This window comes from Phyllobates terribilis, unplaced genomic scaffold, assembly GCF_046119375.1.
Source record: "Phyllobates terribilis strain yellow unplaced genomic scaffold, ASM4611937v1 Scaffold_5__5_contigs__length_657084704, whole genome shotgun sequence".
NCBI classification, from domain to species: Eukaryota; Metazoa; Chordata; class Amphibia; order Anura; family Dendrobatidae; genus Phyllobates; species Phyllobates terribilis.
In genome coordinates this window covers 56934577-56962024 of record NW_027362765.1, presented here as the reverse complement: position 1 = coordinate 56962024, position 27448 = coordinate 56934577, and the positions used below count along the sequence as shown (strand labels likewise).

General features: G+C 42.4%; 1 pseudogene; it reads left to right on the top strand.

Moving 5' to 3' along the window:
- The window catches only part of LOC141271443 (uncharacterized), a 255758-nt pseudogene that overhangs the window by 35226 nt on the left and 193084 nt on the right, over positions 1-27448 (top strand).

The window sequence follows — 27448 nt, the reverse complement described above, 5'->3', positions numbered from 1 at the left end:
CACCTCTGATATGCTTTTGAATGTATTCAATGGCATACACTGCACAATGTGTATTTTGCCTATTGTGAATGTTGATAAAATGTTTAGAGACATTTGAGATGTTTCGGTTGGAAGATTGATTTATATCATAAAGATGTTCTCTCACCCTAGTTTTTAATTTTCTGATTGTTGAACCAACATATTTTCGTTACAAGCTAGACATTCTATAACATATACAACTGATTCAGAGTTGCAATTTAGGAAGCCCTTAATGTTATATGATTTAGTTCCATCTGAGCTTGAAAAAGTAGTTGTTTTATAAGAAACTGGCCACATTTGTGGTAGCCTGAAGTTGATAACCAATGTTGTGGGTAAGATTTATTGTGAGAAGCATTCAAACTGGGTTATAGATAGCTGCCAATGGTGGGCGCTCGTCTAGAGACAATTCTAATACCTTCACGAAGAGTTTGTCCATGGTCTCGTCATTTTTAAGTATACAGTGCCTACAAGTAGTATTCAACCCCCTGCAGATTTAGCTGGTTGACACATGCGGAATTAACTTGGCATTGTGACATTTGTACTGTAGATCAGCCTGGAAGTGGGAAATGCACTGCAGCAAATTTTGTTTTTGTTTTTTTTCTTTTTGTTTTTTTAAAAACGTTAAAAGTTAATTCAGAGTGTCATTTATTATTCAACCCCTCAAACCACAAGAATTCTGTTTGGTCCCCCTAAAGTATTAAGAAGTAGTTCAGGCACCAAGAATAATGAGCTTCACATGTGTGGATTAAAGATCTCTTTTGCCAGCCTTTTCTGACTATTTAAGACCCTCCCCAAACTTGTGAACGGCACTCAGACATGGTCAACATGGGAAAGACAAAGGAGCATTCCAAGGCCATCAGAGACAAGATCGTGGAGGGTCACAAGGCTGGCAAGGGGTACAAAACCCTTTCCAAGGAGTTGGGCCTACCTGTCTCCACTGTTGGGAGCATCATCCGTAAGTGGAAGGCTTATGGAACTACTGTTAGCCTTCCACGGCCAGGACAGCCTTTGAAAGTGTCCTCCCGTGCCGAGGCCAGGCTTGTCCGAAGAGTCAAGGCTAACCCAAGGACAACAAGGAAGGAGCTCCGGGAAGATCTCATGGCAGTGGGGACATTGGTTTCAGTCAATACCATAGGTAACGTACTCCACCGCAATGGTCTCCGTTCCAGACGAGCCCGTAAGGTACCTTTACTTTCAAAGCGTCATGTCAAGGCTCGTCTACAGTTTGCTCATGATCACTTGGAGGACTCTGAGACAGACTGGTTCAAGGTTCTATGGTCTGATGAGACCAAGATTGAGATCTTTGGTGCCAACCACACACGTGACGTTTGGAGACTGGATGGCATTGCATACGACCCCAAGAATACCATCCCTACAGTCAAGCATGGTGGTGGCAGCATCATGCTGTGGGGCTGTTTCTCTGCCAAGGGGCCTGGCCATCTGGTCCGCATCCATGGGAAGATGGATAGCACGGCCTACCTGGAGATTTTGGCCAAGAACCTCCGCTCCTCCATCAAGGATCTTAAGATGGGTCGTAATTTCATCTTCCAACAAGACAACGACCCAAAGCCCACAGCCAAGAAAACCAAGGCCTGGTTCAAGAGGGAAAAAGTCAAGGTGTTGGAGTGGCCTAGTCAGTCTCCTGACCTTAACCCAATTGAAAACATGTGGAAGGAGCTCAAGAATAAAGTCCACATGAGACACCCAAAGAACCTAGATAACTTGGAGAAGATCTGCATGGAGGAGTGGGCCAAGATAACTCCACAGACCTGTGCCGGCCTGATCAGGTCTTATAAAAGACAATTATTAGCTGTAATTGCAAACAAGGGTTATTCCACAAAATATTAAACATAGGGGTTGTATAATAATTGACCCACACTTTTATGTTTAAAATTTAATAAAATTCAACTGAGCAACATAACTTTTTGGTTTGTAAGATTTATGCTTCTGTTCATAAAACTTACTCTCGTTTGCAGTTTGAAGGCTCTAACTTATTTGCATCTTATCAAACCAGCTAAATCTGCAGGGGGTTGAATACTACTTGTAGGCACTGTATATAAATTTTGATGAATGATATTAGAAATCGATTTAAAATGGGAACTATACGTTCAGACTAGAGTTGGTAACTTTTTCTTCTTCTGACATGGAGTCCTCAGATGCATCAACAGATTGTCCTCAAGATAATGCTGGAAACAATTTCTCTAACAAAATTCATGCCAATAAATCACAATCAAAATATTATAAGAAACAACGAAAATTTCCTAAGTCAAAAAACGGACAAGAAGGGGGGGCAGAAAACACCGCAAGCACTTCAACCTTTTTCAGGAATCGTCTGAGGAGTTACAGCAAAACACAACACTAGACGTACTTACCGTATTTTTCGGACTATAAGACACACCCAAAATTTTGGGGTGGAAAATAGGAAAAAAATTATTTTTATAAGATGGGGATACATCTTATAGTCTGAATAGGTAAGGTATCTTACCTGGGGGGTGGTGGAGCAGGGGTCACAGGAGGCAGGGTACTTCAGGAAGCCGGCGCTCCAGCAGCCGGGAGTTGTGGTCGTGGAGCAAGATCGCAGGGCCCTCCATTCCCTCCCTCAGGAACCCGGCGGTGGCAGAAGAGGTGAGATGGTCTGGGGCCTGTGCTGGCCGTGGAGGGTGACGGTTTGTGAGGCAGAGCGGCCGGGCCCTGGACCTGTGTCGGGCTGTGCGCGGCAGTAAGGCAGAGCAGCGTGTGTGGCTTCCGGTGGCCGCGGCCATCTTCCTAAACCTGTAATCCACAGGAAAATGGCTCGGGCGGCCATTTTCCTGTAGATCACAGCCTTAGGAAGATGGCCGTGGCCACCGGAAGTTGCACACGCTGCTCTGCCTCACCTCCCGACGCCGCTCACTGCCCTGCACAGGTCCTGGCCCTGGCTCTGCTTCACTGCCCAACACCAGCCACGGCCAGCACAGGTCCAGGCCCTGGCTCCAGCCGCTCTGCTACTCTGCCTCACTGCCACCAACATCTTACCTCTGCTGCCGCCGGTAAAGTAACGTTTGGACCATAAGACGCACCCCTCATTTTCCTTTAAAATTTTGGGGAAAAAAAGTCTTATGGTCCGAAAAATACGGTAATTTATCAACAATGTCATTATCAGATGTAGAAATTAAACTTTTGTCTCATGGAATGAACTTTGTTCCTACCAATTCTAAACTGGACATCATCTCTACTATTAAGGATATTAATAAGTTCGTCTGTGATTTAACTATAAAAAAACATTTTTTTTCGGAATCACAAGATTTGGAACATTCAGAAAATTTTGCGGAATCTATCCCAGACAATTGTTTTAACCCCTTTAAAGCCCATGACGTATTAATACGCGTCTGTGCCCTGGGCTTTAAGAGCCTGACCAGTATTAATAAGTCATGGCGATCGCGCGCGCACACAGGCTGTGCGGGCGCGATCGCCGCTAGGTGTCAGCTGATTGTCACAGCTGACACCCGATACTATGTGCAGGGAGCGGTCCCGCACCGCTCCTGGCACATTAACCTCCGCAATGCTGTGATCGAAGTCGATCGCAGCATTGCGGTGGCTAAGGGGAGGTGATTGCAATACTCACCTCCTCTTCTGGCCTCCAGCGCTGTCTGCCGCAACTTCCCGGATGTTGCCATTAGGACCCGATGTCGTCTTGACAAAATCCGGGTCACCAGACAGTAGGAAGATTTTTTGGTCATGCGCAGTACATGACCAAACTATCTTCTCACTGTGCAGCGCTGACAGCCAGCATGGCACAGGGATGGTGCTCCATCTCTATGCTATGCAGGCAATCAGAATAAAAAAGTGAAAGTCCCATAGTGGGACAAAGTATAAAAATAAAAAAAAATGTCAGAAAGTGAAAAAAAAAATTTTGAAAAAATTGTAAAAATATTAAAAAAAATAATAATCCACCAAAAATAAAAATATAATGTACAAATCAATAAATATTATTATGAAAAAAAAACAAAACAATAAAAGTACACATATTTGGTATCGCCGCATCCGGAACGACCTGACCTATAAAATTGTCCCACTAGTTAACCCCTTCAGTGAACACGGTAAAAAAATAAAAATAAAAAATGAAGCAAAAAACAACGCTTTACCATCATACCACCAAACAAAAACTGGAATAACACGCAATCAAAAAGATGAATATAAATAAAAATGGTACCACTGAAAACGTCATCTTGTCCCACAAAAAACAAGCCACCATACAGCTCCATCATCCAAAAAATCAAAAAGTTAGAGCTCTCAGAATAAAGCGATGCAAAAAAATTTTTTTTTTCTATAAAATAGCTTTTATTGTGTAAAAGCGCCAAAACATAGAAAAACTATATAAATGTGGTACCGCAGTAAACGTACTGACCCGAAGAATAAAGCTACCATATCAATTTTACCACACGCAGAGCAGAATAAAAAAATGTAAAAAAACACAATTCCTGAATTGTTGGTTTTTGTTTATTCTGCCTCCCAAAAATTGGAATAGAAAGCGAACAAAAAAATGTCACGTGCCTGAAAATGGCACCAATAAAAACGTCAACTCATCCCGCAAAAAACAAGCCTTCACATGACTCTGTCGGCTAAAATATGGAAAAATTATAGCTCTCAAAATATGGCGATGCAAAAACTAGATTTTACAAAACAATGCATATTTTAGTGTGTGACAGCTGTCAATCATAAAAACCTGATATGCGATATGATTCTGGTATCGCTGTAATCGCACCGACCCGAAGAATAAAGTTGTCTAATCACTTATACCGCACTAGGAACTGCGTAAAAAATAAACGCTAGGGCTGGGGTTGGGGTTAGGGTTGTTTTTTTTTTTCAAAAGTAAAAAAAAAAAAAAAAAAAAGATGACGATATGGCAACTAGTGTTGAGCGCAAGTGCTCGTTATTTGAGTTTGCATCGGGTGCTCGGGTATTCATTGAGTATCATGGGTGCTTGAGTGACATGCTCGAGTCTCCGCCCCATATGCTTCGCGGCCAAAAAAACCTTGCAGGGATTGCCTGCCATGCACGAGCGATCCCCGCATGTTTTTTTTGGGGTGTCTAATAACCGTGAAACATGCAGGCGGGGACTCGAGCATGTGTTTGAGCACCCGCGATACATGGTGCATACCTGAGTACCCGATGCAAACTCAAGTAGCGAGCACTTGCGCTCAAGACTAATGACACCTTATTCAATATGATGACCTAATGTTATCAAATTCTGTGTCGTACTTCTGGGTTCAAAATGTTAACTATACCCCTTGATAAAATCCTTGAGGGGTGTCGTTTCCAAAATGGGGTCACTTGTGGGGGGTTTCCACTATTTAGGCACATTAGGGGCTCTCCAAACGCGACATGGCGTCCGCTCTTGATTCCAGACGATTTTGCATTCAAAAAGTCACACAGTTCTCCTTCCCTTCTGAACTCTGCCGTGCGCCCAAACACTGTATTTTCCCCACATATGGGGTATTGGCGTATTCAGGAGAATTTGCACAAAAGTTTTTGGGGTCCATTTTCTCCTCTTACCCTTGTGAAAATAAAAGAATTGGGGCTAAAACATTATTTTTGTTGAAAAAGTTTGACAAGTGACACCATTTTGGAAACTAGACCCCTCAGGGAACTTATCTAGATGTGTGGTGAGCACTTTGAACCCCCAAGTCCTTTACAGAAGTTTATAACATGAAGCCGTGAAAATAAAAAAAAAAATCAAACTTTTTCAACAAAAATAATGTTTTAGCCCCAATTTTTTTATTTTCACAAGAGTAAGAAGAGAAAATGGACCCAAAAAAACTGTTGTGCAATTTCTCCTGAACACGCTGATTCCCCATATGTGGAGAAAAAACACTGTTTGGGCGCACAGCAGGGTTCAGAAGGGAAGGAGCACTGTGTGACTTTTTGAACGCAAAATTGGCTGGAATTGAGAGAGGATGCCAAGTCGCGTTTGAGGAGCCCCTGTTGCACCTAAACAGTGGAAACTCCCCACAAGTGACCCCATTTTGGAAACTAGACCCCTCAAGGATTTTATCAAGGGGTATAGTGAACATTTTGAACCAAGAGGTATTACACAGAATTTTATAACATTAGGTCATCATATTGAATAAGTTGTCATTAGTCTTGAGCGCAAGTGCTTGCTACTTGAGTTTGCATCGGGTACTCGGTTATGCACCATGTATCGCGGGTGCTCGAGTGACATGCTCAAGGCCCCACCCCGCATGTTTCACAGTTGTTAGATACACCAAAAAAAACATGCGGGGATCGCCAGTCCATGGCATTCAATCCCCGCAAGCTTTTTTTGGCCGCGAAGCATATGGGGCGGAGACTCAAGCATGTCACTCGAGCACCCAATGCAAACTCAAGTAGCGAGCACTTGCGCTCAACACTAGTCCCATATCGTCTTTTTTTTTTTTTTTTCTTTAGTTTAGAAAAAATCACAATCTTAACAGAACCTTAGGACAGCCCTAACCCTAGAGTTTATTTTTTACGCCGTTCCTCATGCAGTATAAATGATTAAACGACTTTATTTTTTGGGTTGGTGCAATTTCAGTGATGCCAGATTCATATGGGGTTTTTATGTTTGGCAGCTGTCACACACTAAAAGACGCTTTCTTTTTGCAAAGACTAGTTTTTACAATCATTTTTCCATATTTCGGCCGACAGAGTCCTGTAAGGGCTTGTTTTTTGCGGGACGAGTTGACGCTTTTATTGGTACCATTTTCAACCACGTGACATTTTTTGATCGCTTTCTATACCAATTTTTGGGAGTCAGAATAAATAAAAACCAACAATTCAGGAATTTTTTTTTATGCCGTTCCGCGTGTGGTAAAATTGATAAGATAGCTTTATAGGAGAATTCGGAGTATAGATGGTTAGAACAATAAGCTTTATTAATATAAAGGGTAACAATTTCTAAAAATGTGTACAAAAGACAGACAAATAGCAACAACTGATTATCAAAAAATATATGTTACAATAAATATGTATATCTGGGTAGATCAAAACCATGCCTTGATTCTAATAACATGACATAAAGTGTCTCAAGCCTAATAGGCATAATTTACATAATACATGCAAGGAGTCCTCTTACCCATAAACAGAGGAAAAGGATGTTGTTATCATAAGATAAGTATTGAAGTCCCCAACGCACATTTTGCTTGTGTTTAAACTTGCTTTCTCAAGGGGAAGTCATAGAATAGGTATCTGCCAGGACCTTTGTATGTCCATAGCAACGGTCATGTGGGGACCAATGGGATCGACACAGAGCAGCGGGTGCGTGCATGCCTGCCACGCCAGCCTTGTCACTCCATCAAGTACGGTCAGCGCGGGAGCGTGGCAGTTGCCAAGGCTCCCGATCATGTGCAGAGGACATATAGATGCAGCGAGAACAGCGACGGCAAAGCGCGCATAGCAATCCCATTTGAGGACAAAGGTATAAATACATGATTGCAGAAAGAATCAAATACGCCTAAACAGATAAATCTAAAATATTGCCCACATACTTCCCGGCATTTATATGTACTCTGCACATGATCGGGAGCCCTGGCAACTGCCACGCTCATGCGCCGACCAGACTTGATGGCCTGGTGGTGTGGCATGCACGCGCCGCTCTGTGTTGATTCCATTGGTCAGCCACGGATCACGTGGTTCCCCACATGACCGTTGCTATGGACGTAAAAAGGTCCTGCCAGATACCTATCCTATGACTTCCCCTTGAGAAAGCAAGTTTAAAGATTACTGTTACGTAAATTATACCGATCAGGCTTGAGACACTTTATGTCATGTTATTAGAATCAAGGAATGATTTTGATCTACCCAGATATACATTTATTGTTTATTGTAACTTATCATATATTTTTTGGTTATTATTTATTTATTTATTTTACTCACTTATATAGCTCCATTAATTCCACAGCGTTTACAGACCTTATGGGCACTGTCCCCATTGGGGCTCACAATCTAAATTCCCTATCAGTATGTCTTTGGAATGTGGGAGGAAACCGGAGAACTCAGAGGAAACTCACGCAAACACGGGGAGAACATAAACTCCTTGCAGATGTTGTCCTTGGTGGGATTTGAACCCAGGACCCCAGAGCTGCAAGGCTGCAATGCTAACCACTGAGCCACTGGGCTGCCTTTGTTTGTTTGTCTTTTCAACATATTTTTAGAAATTGTTACCCTTTGTATTAATACAGTTTATTGTTTTAACCATCTATACTCCAAATTCTCCTATTTTCAAATGTGTACTTGGAGTCATTTTTCTCTTGTGAATAATTAAATTACACCCATTGTGGTGTCTCTTTTCGCAAGTAACATGCAACTGTTTTTTTTGGGGGTTAAAATGACTACCCATGTCTACTAATACACGTAGGAACAAATGACACAGCAAAATAGGACCTGTAAAATGTATGCAGAGACTCTGAAGACCTAGGCCAGCAAGTAAAGGAACTGGGAGCGCAGATCATCTTCTCATCTATCCTCCCAGTGGATGGACATGGAACAAGGATATTGAACAAGATTCTATAGGTAAACAATTGGCTATGTCGATGTTGCCACCAGCAACATTTTGGGTTTCTTGACTATGGAGTGAATTTCGTGTATGATGGACTCCTTGCTAGAGATGGGTTGCATCTTAGGAAAAGACATATTTGGTAGACTGCTTGCTGCATTCATCAGTAGAGCTTTAAACTATTTGGAATGGGAAATATACGGCCAGGAAAAAGTATTCAGCTGATGAACTCTGCTATTAGACGTGGAAATAAAGAACAAAGACAACAATTTATGAATGAAAATAGAGCAAGAGAAACTGACTACAAACTAAAATGCACAGAGCATGGAAAACAAACAAGGACATTGGACCTGCTAACACATGACGAGAGATATTATGTCATAGGCATCACTAAACTTGGTGAGATGATGCACATGATTGGAATACAAACCTTGAAGGCTACAAGTTATTTATAAGAAACAGGCTTAAGAAGAGGGGAGGAGGTGTTACAATGTACAGTATATTAGGAAAGCCTATATCTCTACAGATTCAAGCTTCAGAGAATAGTAGCTCTGTAGAAACTGTTTGGGTATGAATACAAAGAGAGAAGAACAGAAAGTTCGCTATTGTAGGTGTTCACTATAGGCCACCTGTACAGACTGAAGATATGGATGAACTCTTTTACAGCAGATGTATGTAAGACCTAGTGAGCAAAGCAGATTTTAACTATCCAGATATTTGTTGGTAATCCCTCTCAGGCAAAAGTAATGGGTCCATAAAATTCTTATCTTCTTTCACTGACAACTTTATCTTTCAAAATGTAGAAGAGAGAACAAGAGGATCTGCCATCTTGGACCTAACTGTTAGTAACCCTGAGGAAATGGTTGAGGGAGTAAAGGTAGCTGGAAATTTGGGAGGCAGCGATCATGCTATTCTCGAATTTTGGATTACAAGAGGAGGAACACCTGCAAGGACTCAGACTTTAAGGTTAGACTTTAGAAAGGCAAATTTTAATGGACTCAGAAAGAGATAAGGGAAGGTCCAATGGCTGGATGTTTTAAAGAACAGAAATGTCCAAAAAGAATGGGAGATTTTGCAAAATGTAATTCTCACTGCACCATCAGTAACAATCCCGAAAAGTTAGAATTGGAAGCATTTGAAGAGATCAGGATGGATGAACATAGAACTTAAACACTTGGCAAAAAAGGAAAAAAGAAATGTATATCAAATGGAAAGAGGGTGTCACAGGTGTGTCAGGTTTGACAGACAGTCATACAGGGTCCGGCTGTAGAAGGTCGCTGCATTTGGCTTTGCAAGCATCTTCCTGATACTTTCATGATCCCTCTCTCTCTAGAACCCAGCGGTGATCCTCATCTTTCTTTGATGTTTACGGTTTTCATCCACAGTTTGGTACCTTTTAGTGGTGGACGGGCTTCGGGAGTTCCTGAGGAGGAGCACTTTGGTTCGTCGCTCTCTTCTGTGTGGCGGAGGTTCAGAGTAATTTGAAAATCTTCGGAGACAGATACAAATGTATGGGTGACAGGAAATGCTCGGACCCAAGTGTGAATGATTTTGTGTGGTTGTCTACCAGGAATATCAAGTTGAAGGTTCCTTCCTGGAAGCTGGGACCTAGATTTATTGGTCCCTATAAAATAACCGTCATCATTAACCCAGCAGCGTTTTGTCTGGAGTTACCTCAGGCTCTTAGGATCCACAATGTGTTTGACAGGTCTCTGCTCAAGAAGTATGTGGTACCTCTTGAGTCCTCTCCCTTGCCGCCGCCCCCAATCATGGTTGATGGCAATTTAGAGTTCCAAATTTTGAAGATTGTGGATTTCCATCTTCAGTGTTGTTCACTTCAGTACTTGGTGCACTGGAGGGATTATGGTCCACAGGAAATAATGTGGATTTCAGCATCGGAGGTGAATGCCCCTAGGTTGGTTCGTTCATTACATGCCTCTCATCCAGATAAACCTGGTCCTGAGTGTCCAGAGACCACTCGTAGAAGGTGGGGTGCTGTCACGGGTGTGTCAGGTTTGACAGACAGTCATATGGGGTCTGGCTGTAGAAGGTCACTGCGTTTGGCCTTTGAAACATCTTCCTGATCCTTTCATGATCCCTCCTCGTCTCTAGGACCCAGCGGTGATCCCCACCTTGCTTGGGGATTATACCTTTTAGGTCCCAGCGGTGATCCTCACCTTCTGCTGCTAATTACCACACTCTTGCTGTATCCTTAAATACTCTCAGTTTCCCGAGAGAGTTGCTGGTGATAGAGTGTTCTTCTATTCAGGCCTGGAATTCTAGTAGTTGGCTAGAATTTCCTTGGAGTTCCTTGCATTGTTGTCGTGTTCTTTCTGGTGTCATCTTAAAGCTAATTGTATTCCCTTGTTTGTTTCCATTGTATGTACTTTAGTTTGCAGTGGGGCTGACTAGTACTCACCACTCCCCCTTCCTACCTAGGGCATAGCTTTAGGGTCAGCTAGGGCCAGGTTTCGTGCTCAGCGATAGGTGCAGAACCTATATAGTGTCCATAGCCGAGTCAGAGTTTGTTGTTTGAGCTGTTTAGGGGTCTCCACTCCCCCTTTCCTTACTTGTAGGGCACTCTTCCCTTTTCCTGTCGTTATACGCTGGGTTCCCTCCATGACCAAGCATTACAGAGGGGGGCATATTTAAAGAAGAATGTAATGCTATCTCCGGGGAATGTAGGACAAGCTTTAGAAGAGCTAAAGCCAGTAACGAAGTGAGGCTTGCAAAGGAGACCAAAAACAATAAAAAAGCCTGGTGGGTGTGCTTCACCACATAAAAACGGTTGACATGCCAAGATACTATTCTGGCAATGGCCACCACTCTACTCAAGCGGTGAAATTTCTTGAAGAAATTTTGCACAATTAAATTTAGAATGTGTATAATGGAGGAAGCATTAGTTACTTTGCCCAAATGTAAAGCAGTTAGAATGCTCTGCGTAAGTTTGCTAACGACAATGACCAGTTTCAGTTCGTGGGGAGCCATCCAGCGTTTAATTTGCTTCTTAATGGAGAGGAGCAGCTCTTCTCCAGTTTTGCTTTTGTTGCCCATTCTCACAATCTGTAAAACGGCTTGTCAGTACTTAAGTTTACAAGAACGAAAAGACTGAGGGATGGAAGTAAATGCAATGCATATTGTTGGCATCCAGAAAAGGGATAACCATTGGATAGCCATGCTTTTAGACCATCAATATAAAATCATAATGGGGAAAAATTCACCAGCTAGCAAAAGAAAGTTAATTTAGCACATTTCCTGTGTCCTGTTTTTTATAGAAGATAGAGTCATGTCTATTGAGGAGGATGTGCAAGAGGTGTAGGAGTAGGTGGATAACCACTGTCTGGCAATGGAACCAAATCTACCATGGATACTTCACAACCACATGTAATTTTACAATGAAGCATCACTGCTTCTCAAAGCATTCAGCCAGTGGGTCATGAATAACGTGATCTCCTTGACCATAGTTCCTGCTCCATGGGTCTACGTTAGGCAACTCTTTCTATGAGAAATTATTTAATCTACATTGCTTCCAGTGAACCTCAGCAAACTCCATAATTTCTTGACAAGAGGTGGAGTTCATGAAGTGGTACAGCGGCGACTGCACCACCAGCAAGTTAATCGAGTGGGGTATGAGATGGAAGGTATACAGTCATAAGGTATGCTTGTGAGCCTGTTTTCTTGCCACACAATATCAGATGAATATCTGACTGTCTGAAGGAGTAGTCCGAGTACGACAAACATCAGTTGGATGATGATGATATCGACCAGGTACTACTTGACGATACTGCTTGGCTATAAGAAAGGTGAGCGCAAAGAAAAGGGGTATTGGATTGCTTGAGCCTTGCTCCTACAACTGGTCAACTTGCTTTTCCTAAATGAACAAGTGGCGTCAGTATATGCGCTGACAGAGACATACAGGTGCTTCTCACAAAATTAGAATATCATCAAAAAGTTAATTTTTCAGTTCTTCAATATAAAAAGTGAAACATATATTATATAGAGTCATTACAGAGTGATCTATTTCTAGTGTTTATTTCTATTAATGCTGATGATTATGGCTTACAGCCAATGAAAACACAAAAGTCATTATCTCTTTAAATTAGAATAGTTCATAACACCAGCTTGAAAAATGTTTCTAAAATCCGAAATGTTGGCCTACTGAAATGTATGTTCAGTAAATGCACTCAATACTTGGTTGGGGCTCCTTTTGCATCAATTACTGAATCAATGCGGCGTGGCATGGAGGCGATCAACATGTGGCACTGCTGAGGTGTTATGGAAGCCCAGGTTGCTTTGATAGCAGCCTTCAGCTCATCTGCATTGTTGGGTCTGTTGTCTCTCATCTTCCTCTTGACAATACCCCATAGATTCTCTATGGGGTTAAAGTCAGGCGAGTTTGCTGGCCAATCAAGCACAGTGATACTGTTGTTTTTAAACCAGGTATTGGTACTTTTGGCAGTGTGGACAGGTGCCAAGTCCTGCTGGAGAATGAAATTTCCATCTCCAAAAAACCTTGTCGGCAGAGGGAAGCATGAAGTGCTCTAAAATTTCCTGGTAGACGGCTGCGCTGACTTTGGTCTTGATAAAACACAGTTGACCTACCCTAGCAGATGAATGACTTCCCAAACCATCACTGATTGTGGAAACTTCACACTAGACCTCAAGCAGCTTGGATTGTGGCCTTTCCACTCTTCCTCCAGACTCTGGGACCTTGATTTCCAAATGAAATGCAAAATTTACTTTCATCTGAAAACAACACCTTGGACCACTGAGAAACAGTCCAGGTCTTTTTCTCCTTGACCCAGGTAAGACGCTTCTGGCGTTGTCTATTGGTCATGAGTGGCTTGACACAAGGAATGTGACACTTGTAGCCCATGTCCTGGATACGTCTGTGTGTGGTGGCTCTTGAAGCAATGACTGCAGCAGCAGCCCACTCCATGTGAATCTCACCCAAATGTTTGAATGGCCTTTTCTTAACAATCTCTTCAAGGCTGCGGTTATCCCGGCTGCTTGTGTGCCTTTTTCTACCACACTTTTTCCTTCCACTCAATTTTCCATTAATATGTTTGGATACAGTACTCTGTGAACAGCCAGCTTCTTTAGCAATGACCTCCTTGTGGAGTGTGTCAATGACTGCCTTCTGGACACCTGTCAAGTCAGCAGTCTTCCACATGATTGTGGAGCCGACTGAAACAGAATAAGGGACCTTTTTAGACGCATAGAAAGCCTTTGCATGTGTTTTTTGTTAATTATTCTAATTTACTGAGATAATAACTTTTGTGTTTTCATTGGCTGTAAGCCATAATCATCAGCATTAACAGAAATAAACACTTGAAATATATCACTCTGTTTGTAATGACTCTATATAATATGAGTTTCACTTTTTGTATTGAAGAACTGAAATAAATTAACTTTTTGATGATATTCTAATTTTGTGAGAAGCATCTGTATGTACTTAGTCTATTCGAATATGGACATTCTCAGCTTATTTTCCTCCTTCAGAGGCAGCACACTGCAAAAGGTTCATCGGCCGGAAATGTGAAAAATAATTCTCACACCCAAGATGTAGGATCTGCACTACCATTTTGACCAAAGCTTTCAGATACTGTTGAGCCTACTTCACCTATAGCACTTGAAGCATCACTTGCTCCCTAGCTGACTGCAGAATTAGCAAATATGCCCCCAGAAGATATTTAGGCTAAAGGAAGGCTATACTCTTCATTTTACACACCACCACCTTCGTTCACCATTAGCTTCACCTTAGCGTAACGTCAATGAGGTTCCCAGGTCTTGTCCAACACACAATGATCATTATCATCACTTCTGATCATTCCTTGCCTTAGTGTGGGAAATGTCCTGGAAAGCGAAGCCCTCCTCCTCCTTTCCCTCTACTCTGTTCCAGCTCTATTTTTGCCATGACACTAAGTGCCACTACCACCTTGGCAGCCTCTGCCTGTACTTCTAGCATTACAGCTGACAAAGGCACTAACTAGGCAATTGAATTATGTATTCCATGTTCTTCGATCAAAGGCCGACGTTTATGTCTTCCAAATAATTAACTCAAAGAAGATGTTGTGAAATATGTTTTGTAGCCCCCATAGTGCTGTGACTTAGGACTAAGGGGCAAAACAGCCAGAGGTGTCAATAACGGAATTAAATGTCTGCCTTATAAAAGATTAACTGCTATGGCAGCAGACACTGATGCAAACTGATGTTGTCAGTGTCATAGGAAAAATGATCCTCCTGTGACTGAGATGAGAGTTGTGCCATATATTCCATAATGCCCTTTGCTTCCTCCCCACTAATATGCTCAACGGAGGCAACTGAGGACAGTTGGGAACTGCGCTTGCTTGTACTGTTGCCCTGATGGATGGTGTTGCTCCTTGTGGATACCACATTCTTAGCCATAGTATGTTTTTTTTTGTTTGTTTTGTTTACTTTTACACTACCACATCCATTGCTAGTTTTTTCTTTTATCTTTTTTTATAACACTATAATTACCCTTTTTAAAACTTTTCAAACCCATTATCTCCAGTAATTGTGTTATTACTTGGGATTTTTTATCATTTTACATCGGCTCATCTTCTTCCTCTTCAGGTTCCTACAATATCGGATCCTCTCAGTGGAGATCTTCTATATAAGAGAATTTTCCTGAGTGACCCATCAAGGATGGATAGTGTCAGGGACAAGATGGCGGAGAGGATATTACACCTCACCCTAGAGATCCTCTTCCGGCTTACTGGAGAGGTGAGAGATTCTGATGACGTCACATTACATCATTCTTATCTATGGGAATAACAGATGGACAGAACTGGAGAGGTGAGGACTCTGGAAATGTCTGTAGTGAGATTTATTAATGTGTCTCTCCATAACCAGGATTACACAGTAGTGAAGAAGACCTCTAGTGAGCGCTGTCAGACCCATGTGTCTGAGGGATGGGGAAGACCACTGAGCCCAATCACGCGGTCTCCACCTCACCCCCTGATACATGAGGACATCAATAACCAGAAGATCCTAGAACTCACCTACAAGATGATTGAGCTGCTGACTGGAGAGGTGACACTGCTGGGAATGCTGGGACATTATGCAGTATCACTATGAAGGGATCGGGGTGATGACGGTATCATTGTATGTGTCAGGTTCCTATAAGGAGTCAGGATGTCACCATCTATTTCTCCATGGAGGAGTGGGAATATTTAGAAGGACACAAAGATCTGTACAAGGACATCATGATGGAGATTTCCCAACCCCTCACATCACCAGGTAATGGACAGGATTATCGTATTTTTTGGACTATAAGACTCACAGAACCATAAGATGCACCTAGGTTTTAGAGGAGGAAAATAGAAAAAAAAATGTAAGCAAAAAATGTGGTCATGATGCACTGTTAAGGGGGAGGGGGTCTGCTGCTGACACTGGTATAGGGGTAATGTCCCACAATTTTGTTAATATCCCCATCCTGTTATATATGGCCCCTCCTTCCTGTTATATGTGGCCCCCATCCCCATCCTCGTATGCATCACACCCCAATCCACCATCCTGGCATGCATGGCACCCCAATTCTCCATCCAGGTATGCATGGCACCCTAATTCTCCATCCTGGTATGCATGGCACCCCAATCCCCATCCTGGTATGCATGGCACCCCCTGATCCTCATCCTGATATGCATGGCACCCCCTGATCCTCATCCTGGTATGCATGGCACCCCAATTCTCCATCCAGGTATGCATGGCACCCCAATTCTCCATCCAGGTATGCATGGCACCCCAATCCCCATCCTGGTATGCATGGCACCCTAATTCTCCATCCTGGTATGCATGGCACCCCAATCCCCATCCTGGTATGAATGGCACCCCCTAATCCTCATCCTGGTATGCATGGCACCCCCTGATCCCCATCCAGGTATGCATGACACCCCCTGATCCCCATCCTGGTATGCATGGCTCCCCCTTATAACCATCCTGGTATGCATGGCACCCAAATTCTCCATCCAGGAATGCATGGCACTCCAATTCTCCATCCTGGTATGCATGGCACCCCAATCCCCATCCTGGTATTCATGGCACCCCCTGATCCTCATCCTGGTATGCATGGCACCCCCTGATCCCCATCCTGGTATGCATAGCACCCCCTGATCCCCATCCTGGTATGCATGGCACCCCTCATCCTGGTATGCATGGCACCCCTCATCCTGGAATGCATGGCACCCCTCATCCCTCTTCCTGGTATGCATGGCACCCCTCATCCCTCTTCCTGATATGTATGGAACCCCTTATCCCTCTTCCTGGTATGTATGGCCCCCCTCATCCCTCTTCCTGGTATGTTTGGCACCCCTCATCCCTCTTCCTGGTCTGTATGGCCCACCTCATCCCTCTACTTGGTATGCATTACACCCTTCATCCCTCTCCCTGGTATGCATGGCACAGCAATCCCCAATCCTGGTATGCTTGGCACCCCCCACCCCATGCTGCACACAAAAAAATAAACACTTCTACTCACCTTTCTTCCCTGTGCTCCAGCGCTGCATCTTGCTCTGCTGCCCGCACTGATCTCACAGTGTGAGCCGCGCATGATGTCACCACCTTGCGCCCCCATACTGTGAGATGCTGTGCCAGAATAGTCACTGCACCCCATGCCGGGACTGTGTGCATGGGGAGCAGTGACCTTTCATTCTCTCTAATAGCATGCACACTGTACGGGCAGCGCAGCTCCTGCAGCAGTCGGCTGTCAGTGTGCCTGCTATTAAAGTGCATGAATATTCACCCCTCTCCACTCCCATGGGAGTGAGTTGTAGTGAATATTCATGGACTTTAATAGTGGGCACTTTGACAGCCGGCCGCTGCAGGAGCCTCGCTGCGAGTACAATGTGCACGCTATTAAGGAAAATGAATATGCACTGCTCCCCACGCCTGTGGGCGTGGGGAGCAGTGAATATTCATTTTCTTTAGTAGCAGGCTGCAGCAAGCGGCTCATGCCTCCTGTGCCCCCCTCCTCCGCCACTGCCGCTCCCCCACACCACCACCAACCCACAGCCACCCACATACATTCGGACTATAAGACTAACCCCCCACTTTCCTCCAAAAGTACACACAGCCTACTATCTGTATATGAAGACTGAATTCAGTCCCTGTATGTGCTTCCTCCAGTTCTATCCAGTAAGAGGATAACACCAGAGAGATGTCCCCATCCTCTTCTTCCACAGGACTGTAAACAAGAAAATCCCAATGTTCCTCAGGATCATCAGGTAGATGGAGAGAAGATGTAAAGTATTGTCCTTTATGATTTGTAGATGGCTGAGAAGGTCTTGCATTCTATTGTGTTTTATTCACAGTTTTCTGCATGGAATGGCCACATTATTAGAGACACCGGCCATTTCATTATCAAAACTTCTTTGTATCTAATGACCCATAACGCCAGAGTGCAGTATAAAATTACATAAGCAAGCTTTTAGTTGATCAGCTTCAGTGTGAATCCACCACATTAGAATGGGACTATTAAGTGATCTGAGCAACTTCAAACATGACATGGCTATCAGTGCTAGATTATCCAGGGTCCAGTATTTTTTAAAAACCTTGAAAAATATTTAGATTTGAGAGTCCTCAGTGGTTGATACCTTTTAATGGCTAACTGAAAAGATGGTAACAAATTGCAAGCTTTCAAGACTACTCAGGTCTTAGAAAGCTTGCAATTGAAAGCTTGCAATTTGTTACCATCTTTTTAGTTAGCCATTAAAAGGTATCAACCACTGAGGACTCTCAAATCTAAATATTTTTCTATCTACTGGCTAACACGGTACAAGAATATATATATTTTTCCTATATTAAAAACCTTGAAAACCTTTACTATTTTTTTCTCCCTTGTTTCTCTGACCTTTGCCGTCCCCAGATCTTAATCCTACAAGACAAGATGGAAAGAGCTTATTAGGGTTTATTATTACCTATTTATCTAATTTGCAGCACCTGCAAGAAGCTATCCTAACCGTATGGGCCAATATTTCTACAGAACAATGGGTGTCTCTAATAAAGTCGCCATTTAGTGAATGTTTTATACTTGATGGAGATGGGAGGATTAAAACTGAACATACTGTATATATCAGATATCTGGATTTACAATTGGAAAGTGCTGGTTAGAATTAGGAGACGACAGGTTTTTATTTATACAGGAGACCTGCAGCTTCGTGATAGTTACTGGTGTCATTCTTGGTCATCATGGTAATTTATGATTTTTTTCTGTTCTTTAAAATTTCACACAACATCACCATCTGTCTGTCACTTTTACAATTTTTGTTTTAGGGTAAAGACCTGACCTATTTTGATACTACAGAGACATATGTGAGGGGTGATGAATGGTGTAAAGATGAGATTCCTTCAGATAACAGCACAGGTGAGTAGTGACTATTATGGTCACATATTCCACTCCATCACTGGCTGGTGCAATTATGCGTTGCAGTTTTTAGGGCATGATATGCAACTATTTTATCATTTTTTTTACCTATAAAGTTTCAGTGGCTAAAATTGAAGTGACACTTTTTTCAACAAAGAAAAAAAATACACATCTGATCTCCATACTTTCTGTTCTGGTCATACAGATATGTAATTTCTGAAGCTAATGACTGGCCGGAGGAGAGACACATTGGTCACTGCTGTGGTCAGTGATCAGTCACATACACTACTCACAAAAAGTTAGGGCTATTTGGCTTTCGGGTGAAATTTCAGGATGAGCCTAAAAAGCACTCTAATCTTTTCAGGTGAACTTAATGTGACCGTCTCTAAACTTTTCAATACACATGTCCAACTGTTCAATGTTTCAGTACTTTTTGCACAACTTGCTGTTCTCAACAAAGAGCTTAATGGCAAAATTCACAACAGGTGCTTGATCCAAGAATCGGCCAATAAATTTCAGGATTTAATTAGAATTGCTATTTAAACACTCCTCCTCATCATGCTGTTCACATTTTGACATCATGAGACGACACCTAACAATTGATCAACAGTACCTCGCCATTGTGAGGATTCAAGCAGGATATTCTCAGATGGAAGTGGCCACTGAGCTTAGAGTGTCACAGAGTGTCATCAGCAGGTTGCAACAGAGATACAGAGAGATTAAGAGGGTCACAAAAAGGCTGAGAAGTGGACATCCTTTGGCGACATCCCACACTGATGACAGCTTCATTGTGAACCATGCCCTTTGGAACCAGATGATGAATTCCACACAACTCCAGACACATTTAAGGGAGATGAGAGGCATCCAAGTGTCATTTAAGACCATTCGAAACTGTTTACATCAGCAGAGTCTGTGTCCTAGACAACCTGCAAGGGTACCTGATCACACCACCATGGGCCAGGGAGCATCTACGCTGGACGAGGCACCAGTGGACCTCAGTGCCATTCACTGATGAAAGTCGATTCATGCTGAGCAGAAATGAAGGCCGCCAACGATGTTGGAGACGTCAAGGAGAGCGCTATGCATCAGCCACTGTTGTCACCCAACGAGCCATTGGTGGTGGTGGGCAGGTGTGTCTAGTCAATACAGAACTGCCCTGCACTTTGTACCATTCATAGTGACAAGCCCCTATTACTTAGGAGTAACATCCAGTGATTGTGCCTCTGCATAAGCAACACAGGCCGAATTTCATCTTAATGGATGACCATGCTCAAGCTCATCGAGGTCGCATCATTAGGGAACGGCTTCTGGAGACTGGGGTACCTCAAATGGAGTGGCTTGCACTTTGTCTAGATCTGAGTCCCATAGAAAACCTATGGGATCAGCTGATTCGCCGTGTAGAAGCTCGTAACTCTGTACCCCAGAACCTCAAACACCTTGGGACCTCCCTTCAAGAAGAGTGAGATGCCATGCCTCAGCAGACACTAACTCGACTTTTGAACAACATGAGACTTCGTTGTCATGCTGTAATTGATGCTCAAGGCCACATGACAAGTTATTGAGACATTGACATTTTTTGTTGGGCTATAATCACCACTATTGTTGACTTTTGTTTGAATAAACCGTTTGAGACGAGGAAATCACTATTGCGTGATTCTAATTTACAGGGTTTTCCCACGAACAAAAGTACACAATAGATCTTGGAATACAAATAAGCTCCACAATTGGATATGTTTAAAAAAAAAAAATGTTCCTGTGCTGAGATAATCTTATAAATGTGTCCCTGCTGTGTACTGTGTAATGGCTGGGTCTGACCGTACAGGAACATGGTCTGATCATACCATAGCTCCTGGGCAGGGGAGGAAGCAAAAGAGTATACAGACATTACAGCCGGGGATCACAGCTGATTCTTTCTTTGAGGAAAAATATTGTTTAAAAACAGGCAGTGAAATGTTTTACCTCATAGAAAGAAAAGCTGCGATCTCTTGCTGTAATGCCTGTACACTCTTTTACTACCCCCCCCCCCCCCCCCCCGCCCAGGAGATATGGTATGATCAGACCATGTTCCTGCACGGTCAAACACAGCCATTACACAGTACACAGCAGGGGCACATTTATAAGATTATCTCAGCACAGGAACATTTTTTTTAAACACATCCAATTGTGAAATTTTTATTATTATTCCAAGATCTATTGATTAAAATATTGTTTTATTCTTGGGATAGCCCCTTTTAATGCCTTACTTTCATGAGAAAATATTACTGTAGCATTAACTTTTTACGCTTTCTATAAATTTTGCCCGAAAGCCAAATATCCCTAACTTTTTGTGAGTAGTGTATCTGTCCATCTGTAAGTACAGAGATTGGTGGAATAATTAGGCAGCAGTGGAGGAGAAACAGCAATAGCAAGTAAATTATAAAATAAGTACTCTTAGCCTGGTTGGGAAGAGCTTAACATAGAACTATTTTCCGTTTTTACCCTTTGTTTTTCCTCTCCTCCAAGAGCTAAAGCTTTTTTTATAAAAAGTAGTTTTGAATGACACCATTTGTAAAACCATAAAATGTACTGGAGGATTTGGGAAAAAATCCAAGTGTGGTGAAATTGAAAAAACAAAACAAAACGAGGCTCCAATGGAAACCCATCAGCGCCCCACGATTGATGCTGGAAAGGCAAGGCACCCTTTAAATGCCACTGCAGAGATTTATTGTGGTATTTAAGAGATAAACATCAGTGAGCCAATATCCGTAAGTAAATGACACATGCTGGACTTCAAGGTAAAGAGGAACTCCTAGAAAAACTATTTAGAATTAGTCTCTTAAGAAGGAGCACATGAAATTAATGGGAATCCACAAACATACGGGAAAGTGCAGCTTGTAGTATCTACATTGACCTGCTTGATATGTCTTGAGTAGAGTCAACCCTTGTCCCAAGGATGGAATTTATTGACTTGTTCAACCTAACCTTTAGACTACGCGTGATAGGCTGAAAGGAAATCTAACTTAATTTACAAGAATCCAAGGAAAATCAAGAAAAGGTGCAGTGGCAACAGGCCAACGGGTATTTGGTGAAAACTTTTTTTGTGCACAGATAGAACATGCCACCAAAAAGTCCCAAACTTCTTGAGCTAAGGGAGTTTACCGTAAGTTTTAGAAAATAAAATCCAATGTCTTGTGCACACTCTGCATCTACTTTAACATATTTTATCTGCAAACCAAATGTGTACACATCAAGTAGAACAAGCAGGCCCATCATGGATTCAGGTGTTCAGCAGATGTGATTAGTATAGATAGTCAGCAGGTGGGAAACCCCTCCACTAGGTATCTCCACCTGTCCCAAGCCAGTTGGTAAGCAAACAAGTCTCAGTCGTCAATGCTGAAGTTATACACAGTAGAGCAAAAGGCTGTACAACAATTCACAGGCTAACATTTTAACTTCACACTATAAGAAGCAGCGTCCATTTTCAAATAGAAAGGCCAAGATGGTTACTTATCTCAGTGATTTGCTGCAGCGTCGACACCACTGAAGCCAATCAACAGACACCAGGGCAGCTGTAGATACATAACGCTGGACATGGAGAGAGTAAGTAAAGCTCAAGTTTTTTTATGTATAACTGAACATATGGGCAAAAAATTGACAAAAGGTGGCAATCCTTTTTAAAGCAAGTGTTCCTAAAAATTAATAAAGTTGTTTTTTTTTGGCAGATAACTGTACCAGGAGTTCAGAGGGACATCTGATATTTTCAGATATTAAAGCTGATGATGGTGATATCATACCTGAAACATATGAAGGTCAAGCCATTATCCCAGATTTATTTTCAGCCCTTCACAGCACAAATCTATCATCTGATCCTTTTCAACAGCTCCTATTCTTTGATTCATCACAGACTGTTAAGAGAAACCAAAATAACAGAACAGATTGTGAATACAAAAGAACTCGCACAAGAAAGAAAAACTGTTTATGTTCAGAATGTGGGAAATATTTCAAGGATAATTTTACGTTAGTAATACATAAGAGAATTCATACAGGGGAGAAGCCTTTTTCATGTTCAGAATGTGAGAAATGTTTTAAGGGTAAATCTGCTTTAGTTTTACATGAGCGAGTCCATACAGGGGTGAAGCCATACTCATGTTCAGAATGTGGGAAATGTTTTACTACTAGAGATAACCTTGTTAGACATCTGAGAATTCACACAGGGGAAAGGCCATATGTATGTTCAGAATGTTGGAAATGTTTTAGGACTAAAACAAAACTTGTTGGACATCAGAGAATTCACACCGGGGAGAAGCCTTTTTCATGTTCCGAATGTGGGAAATGTTTTTCACAGAAATCAGTTCTAGTTGCACATCAAAGAATTCACACAGGGGAGAAGCCATATTTATGTTCAGAATGTGGAAAGTGTTTTTCCCAAAGCTCATCTTTATTTGCACACCAAAAATCTCACACAGGAGAGAAGCCATTTTCATGTCTAGAATGCGGGAAATGTTTCAAAGAAAAATCTTATCTTCTTAAACATCAGATTAATCACACAAAGAAGTAGCCATTTTTTCAAGCTGACTACTATGATGTTTATGGCCTGCTAAGGATGGTTAGATATTATTACTAAATCCAATACATTAGCATTTTATAATCCTCATTTAAACATTGCAATATAAATATTTCGGAACAAAAAAGTGATTTATATTCATTAGTTTTAAGCAGATCTGCAACAGATTTCACAACACAAATAGATCTCCTCGACCCGATGAGTTCAGTCTAGTCACTGTGAAAATTCCATGTTAAAATGGCTGCACAGTCCATAGCAAACGTTTATATGGATTTCCACCCACCCAGCCTGATTGACAGCACCTGGAATTAGCTTCTTTTGTGTCATTTTTTATTTTATTCATCTCCTAATTTTTTTTTCCTGATGGTTTTAGCCACCGATGTACTTTTTGAGGGTTTCCCAGGGTTTTTGTGAAGTCTTATTTTACTGTCATTTTCTGTTCACTTTTTTTTTCACTCCATTGACCAATGAAGAAACCATTAGTGTTTTTTTAACCCCTTAATGCTAAATCACATGCATGTAACATGCAGTGCACTGGCGCATTCTGCCGTACATGTACGTGTTACACTTAAACTGGCACAGCATGTAAAAATCGCACGGTGAAATTTTCAAGAAAGCTTTTGTCCTGGACAGAGGAGACGAAAAACTCACTGCCCAGGAACCAATCTGCCTCGCTGCGCAATCACTGTGATTGGCGAGTTAGTACAGACAGACCAATCACAGTTATGTTGCTGTCAAAGGGCTGGTTTAGCCAGCATCCCCGACTCTGGTGTTCTCAGAATAGAGTACAAAAAGATGAGAGCCGGTTGTCATCATATTAGCACTTAAAAGTTAAACTGACCTTTTTACTACCCAGATTGCCCAAACTGTTCCCTAGTCGTCGTCCCCCCAGACCCACAGGGGGAGGGTGAGTAGAGCAGGTCTTAATCACACACTTAACATCCCCTTCCTCGGAAAAGTGGGGGAGTTGGGACATTTTGGACACAGTCAGCATGGATTGTGGTGTGTAATACTGTAGTAAGGCATGCCCCACATTTTTGTGTCTCTACTGGCACCCCAACCCTCATTTGGTGGGGGGGGGACACAAAAAGGACCCCAAATTTCAACCCCTGTTTTTCCTTACAGATACACCTTAAAGATACACCTTAAAAAGAATTGTTGACCCTTACATGGGGGTGGGAAAGGGTTGAAAACCCCTTAGAAGCAAAATCTGATTTCTTGGGGAGGTCTCTTGTTTGTTTGGCCAAAATGGCAAGACTAGCATTCTGTCAGGTTGTCCTCCTGCATTCACATGAGCATTTGAATGTGAATAAACAATTTACTGAACATTTTGTTATCGCTCTTTGGAGTATACAGGCGAGATCATTGAGCTCTTTCCCTCCCATGTTTTTCTCTTTGTCTTTCTCTGTTGTTTGTTCTTTAACTATTTTTTAATGATGTGTGGAATGAAGGGGCGGTAAATGAAGAATGCTACAGTGCAATATTAGCCACGGAAAAATGTTTATTCTTATTCCAAAAGGGAATAAGGAAAGTTAGCACTTCAACAACAATGGAGAAAAAAAACAGTAATACAGTATTGTACAGTAACAGTACATGCTTTGTTGTGTAATGTAAAGTAATCAAAAAAACAATAAGTTCAGTAAGAATTTAGACCTCTGTCAAGTTCAATACCTCATATTACCACCTTGTTCATTCCGGACAGCAGTGCAGCGGGAGGGCATGCTTTGTACGAGCTTGCAGAAAAAGCCTTGTGAAATTTTGTTCCAGGTTTGCCTTGCCTGAGCATAGAGTTAGTCAAGGTTTCTGTGTTTTGGTTGAACTTTTCGTTGTCTTCTTTTGAGCTCATTCCTCATGCATGTTCTATTAGGTTTAAGTAAGGAGAGCACGCTGGATGTTCCAAAAGTGTAATGTTGTTATGGCACGTTATGTAAGCTGTATGTGGTCTTGAATTTTCTTGCTGGAGTAAAAATCGTTCTCCAATACTTTGACGGAAAGGGACGACGTGCAGGCGGAGTACCTGGTCAATGTATCGCATAGCGTTCAACCCAGGGGGTGGAATCCACTCCAGGTCAGTACGTTCTTCAGCCATGATGACTGCCCATAACATTATTGAGCCTCCTCCAAATGGTATCAGGGTCAAACCTTTGTCCTTTGCGGCGGTAAACTCTTTCTCTATCGTAGTTTCCTTTGAGACAGATTAGACACTCGTCTGAATAGAGGACGTCATACCACTGAGGCAGACACCAGTCACCATAATTGTTGACGTAGTGGTGCCGAGCTGTACGGTGTACATTTTGGAAAGCTGGAACTTTGGCTGGTCGTTGACACCAAATGCCAGCTGCGTGGAGTGTTACGGACTGTCGATTTGGCTTATGGGCCTTCCTGTTGTCTCTTGATGTTTGCGAGTGAGTTCTTGGGGGCAGAGTCTCTTATTCTGCCGAGATGAGTGGATTATTGCACGGTCCTCCCGTGCTGACGTGCATCACTTCCGTCCTAGTCCAGGCTGGCGACCGTATTACTCGATATCGACAATACGCACTCGTGATAATGCTGTGTGAGCGGCCCAGTCTTCGTGCAACTTCGCGATGTGAGAGGCCTGTATCATCAGTAAGGGTGACTAAATGAAGAACCTCAGCCTTGCTGAGACTTCGATGGACCTTGGCCTGTGTTAAGGAAAGCAAATCAATCGTGAACAAAATGGGGGGGTTAGGAGTGCTTTAAATGTTTTAAAATATAGATAAGTCAGCCCATCTGGTCCAGGAGATTTGCTGTTAGGAAGTAATTTAAGTACCTTATATAATTCTTCATGAGTGATTTCCTTATTAAGAGAGGCTATAGCCTCTGTAGAAAATTTGGAAAGTTTACAATCCCGTAGGAAGGTTTGGATAATTATCCCCCTCTTTTCTGGGTCAGGAGGGAGAGTATCCTGAAGAGAGTATAATTTGGATAGATAATCATGGAAAATCCTAGCACTTTTGGCGGGATCGTAAAAAATTGTCCCTTTGCTATCTTTAAGTGCATATATAGATGACCCCCCCCATCATCTTCTTTCAGTTTCTTCGCCAGGAGAGAGTGAGACTTGTCCCTTTTATCACAATACTTTTGTCTACAATAAGGCTAAGTGCCCACGATGCAGAAATGCTCTGGATTTTTCCTGAGCGTTTCTGCATCTCCCTGGCAGAAAAAACGCATGTGGATTGTACATGCGGATTGTACATGCGGATTGTACATGTGGATTGTACATGCGTTTTTCCTGCCAGAGACAAGCGGAAGTGAAGCGTTCTTCACATGCATTTCCGCATGCGGGTTGTCAAGCGCTTTCTAAGCGATTTTAGCATCACTTGGAAAAGTGCTTGACAACTTGGTCACACTATATAAATCCATGCAACCGGCATGGATTTATATAGTGTGACCAAGTTAATAGTTGAAAAAAAGATTAATGGTAAAAAAACCAAAAAAACAACAACATTATACTCCCCTTCTGATGGCCCCCGGTCTTTTCTCCGCTGCGTCCGGTCTTCCCAGTGTCTCGCGGTGATCTGAAAGGACCTGCCATGATGTCATTTAGTCATGTGACAGGTCATGCGACCGCCGTCAGTGGTTGCGTGATCTGTCACATGACTAAATGACATCATGGAAGATCCTTTAAGACCATCGCGAGCCGTAGAAGAGACCAGACGCGGCGGGGAAAAGACCGGGGGCCATCAGAAGGTGAGTATAATGTTTTTTTTAATTTTAATTATTTTTTTTTTTACAGGGACTATAGTATCTGGGTCTGGAGGAGAGTCTCCTCTACTCCAGACCCGGGTACCATCCGCACATTGAATCACTTAATATCCGCATGTGCACATGTAGTCATGCGGATATTAAGCGATGCAATGCAAGTCAATGGTGGTGAAAACGCTGCGTTTACGCAAAATAATTGGTAGTGCTGCTTTTTTTTCCGCAATGATAATCCGCAGCGGAAATTTCCGCAGGATGTGCACAGCAC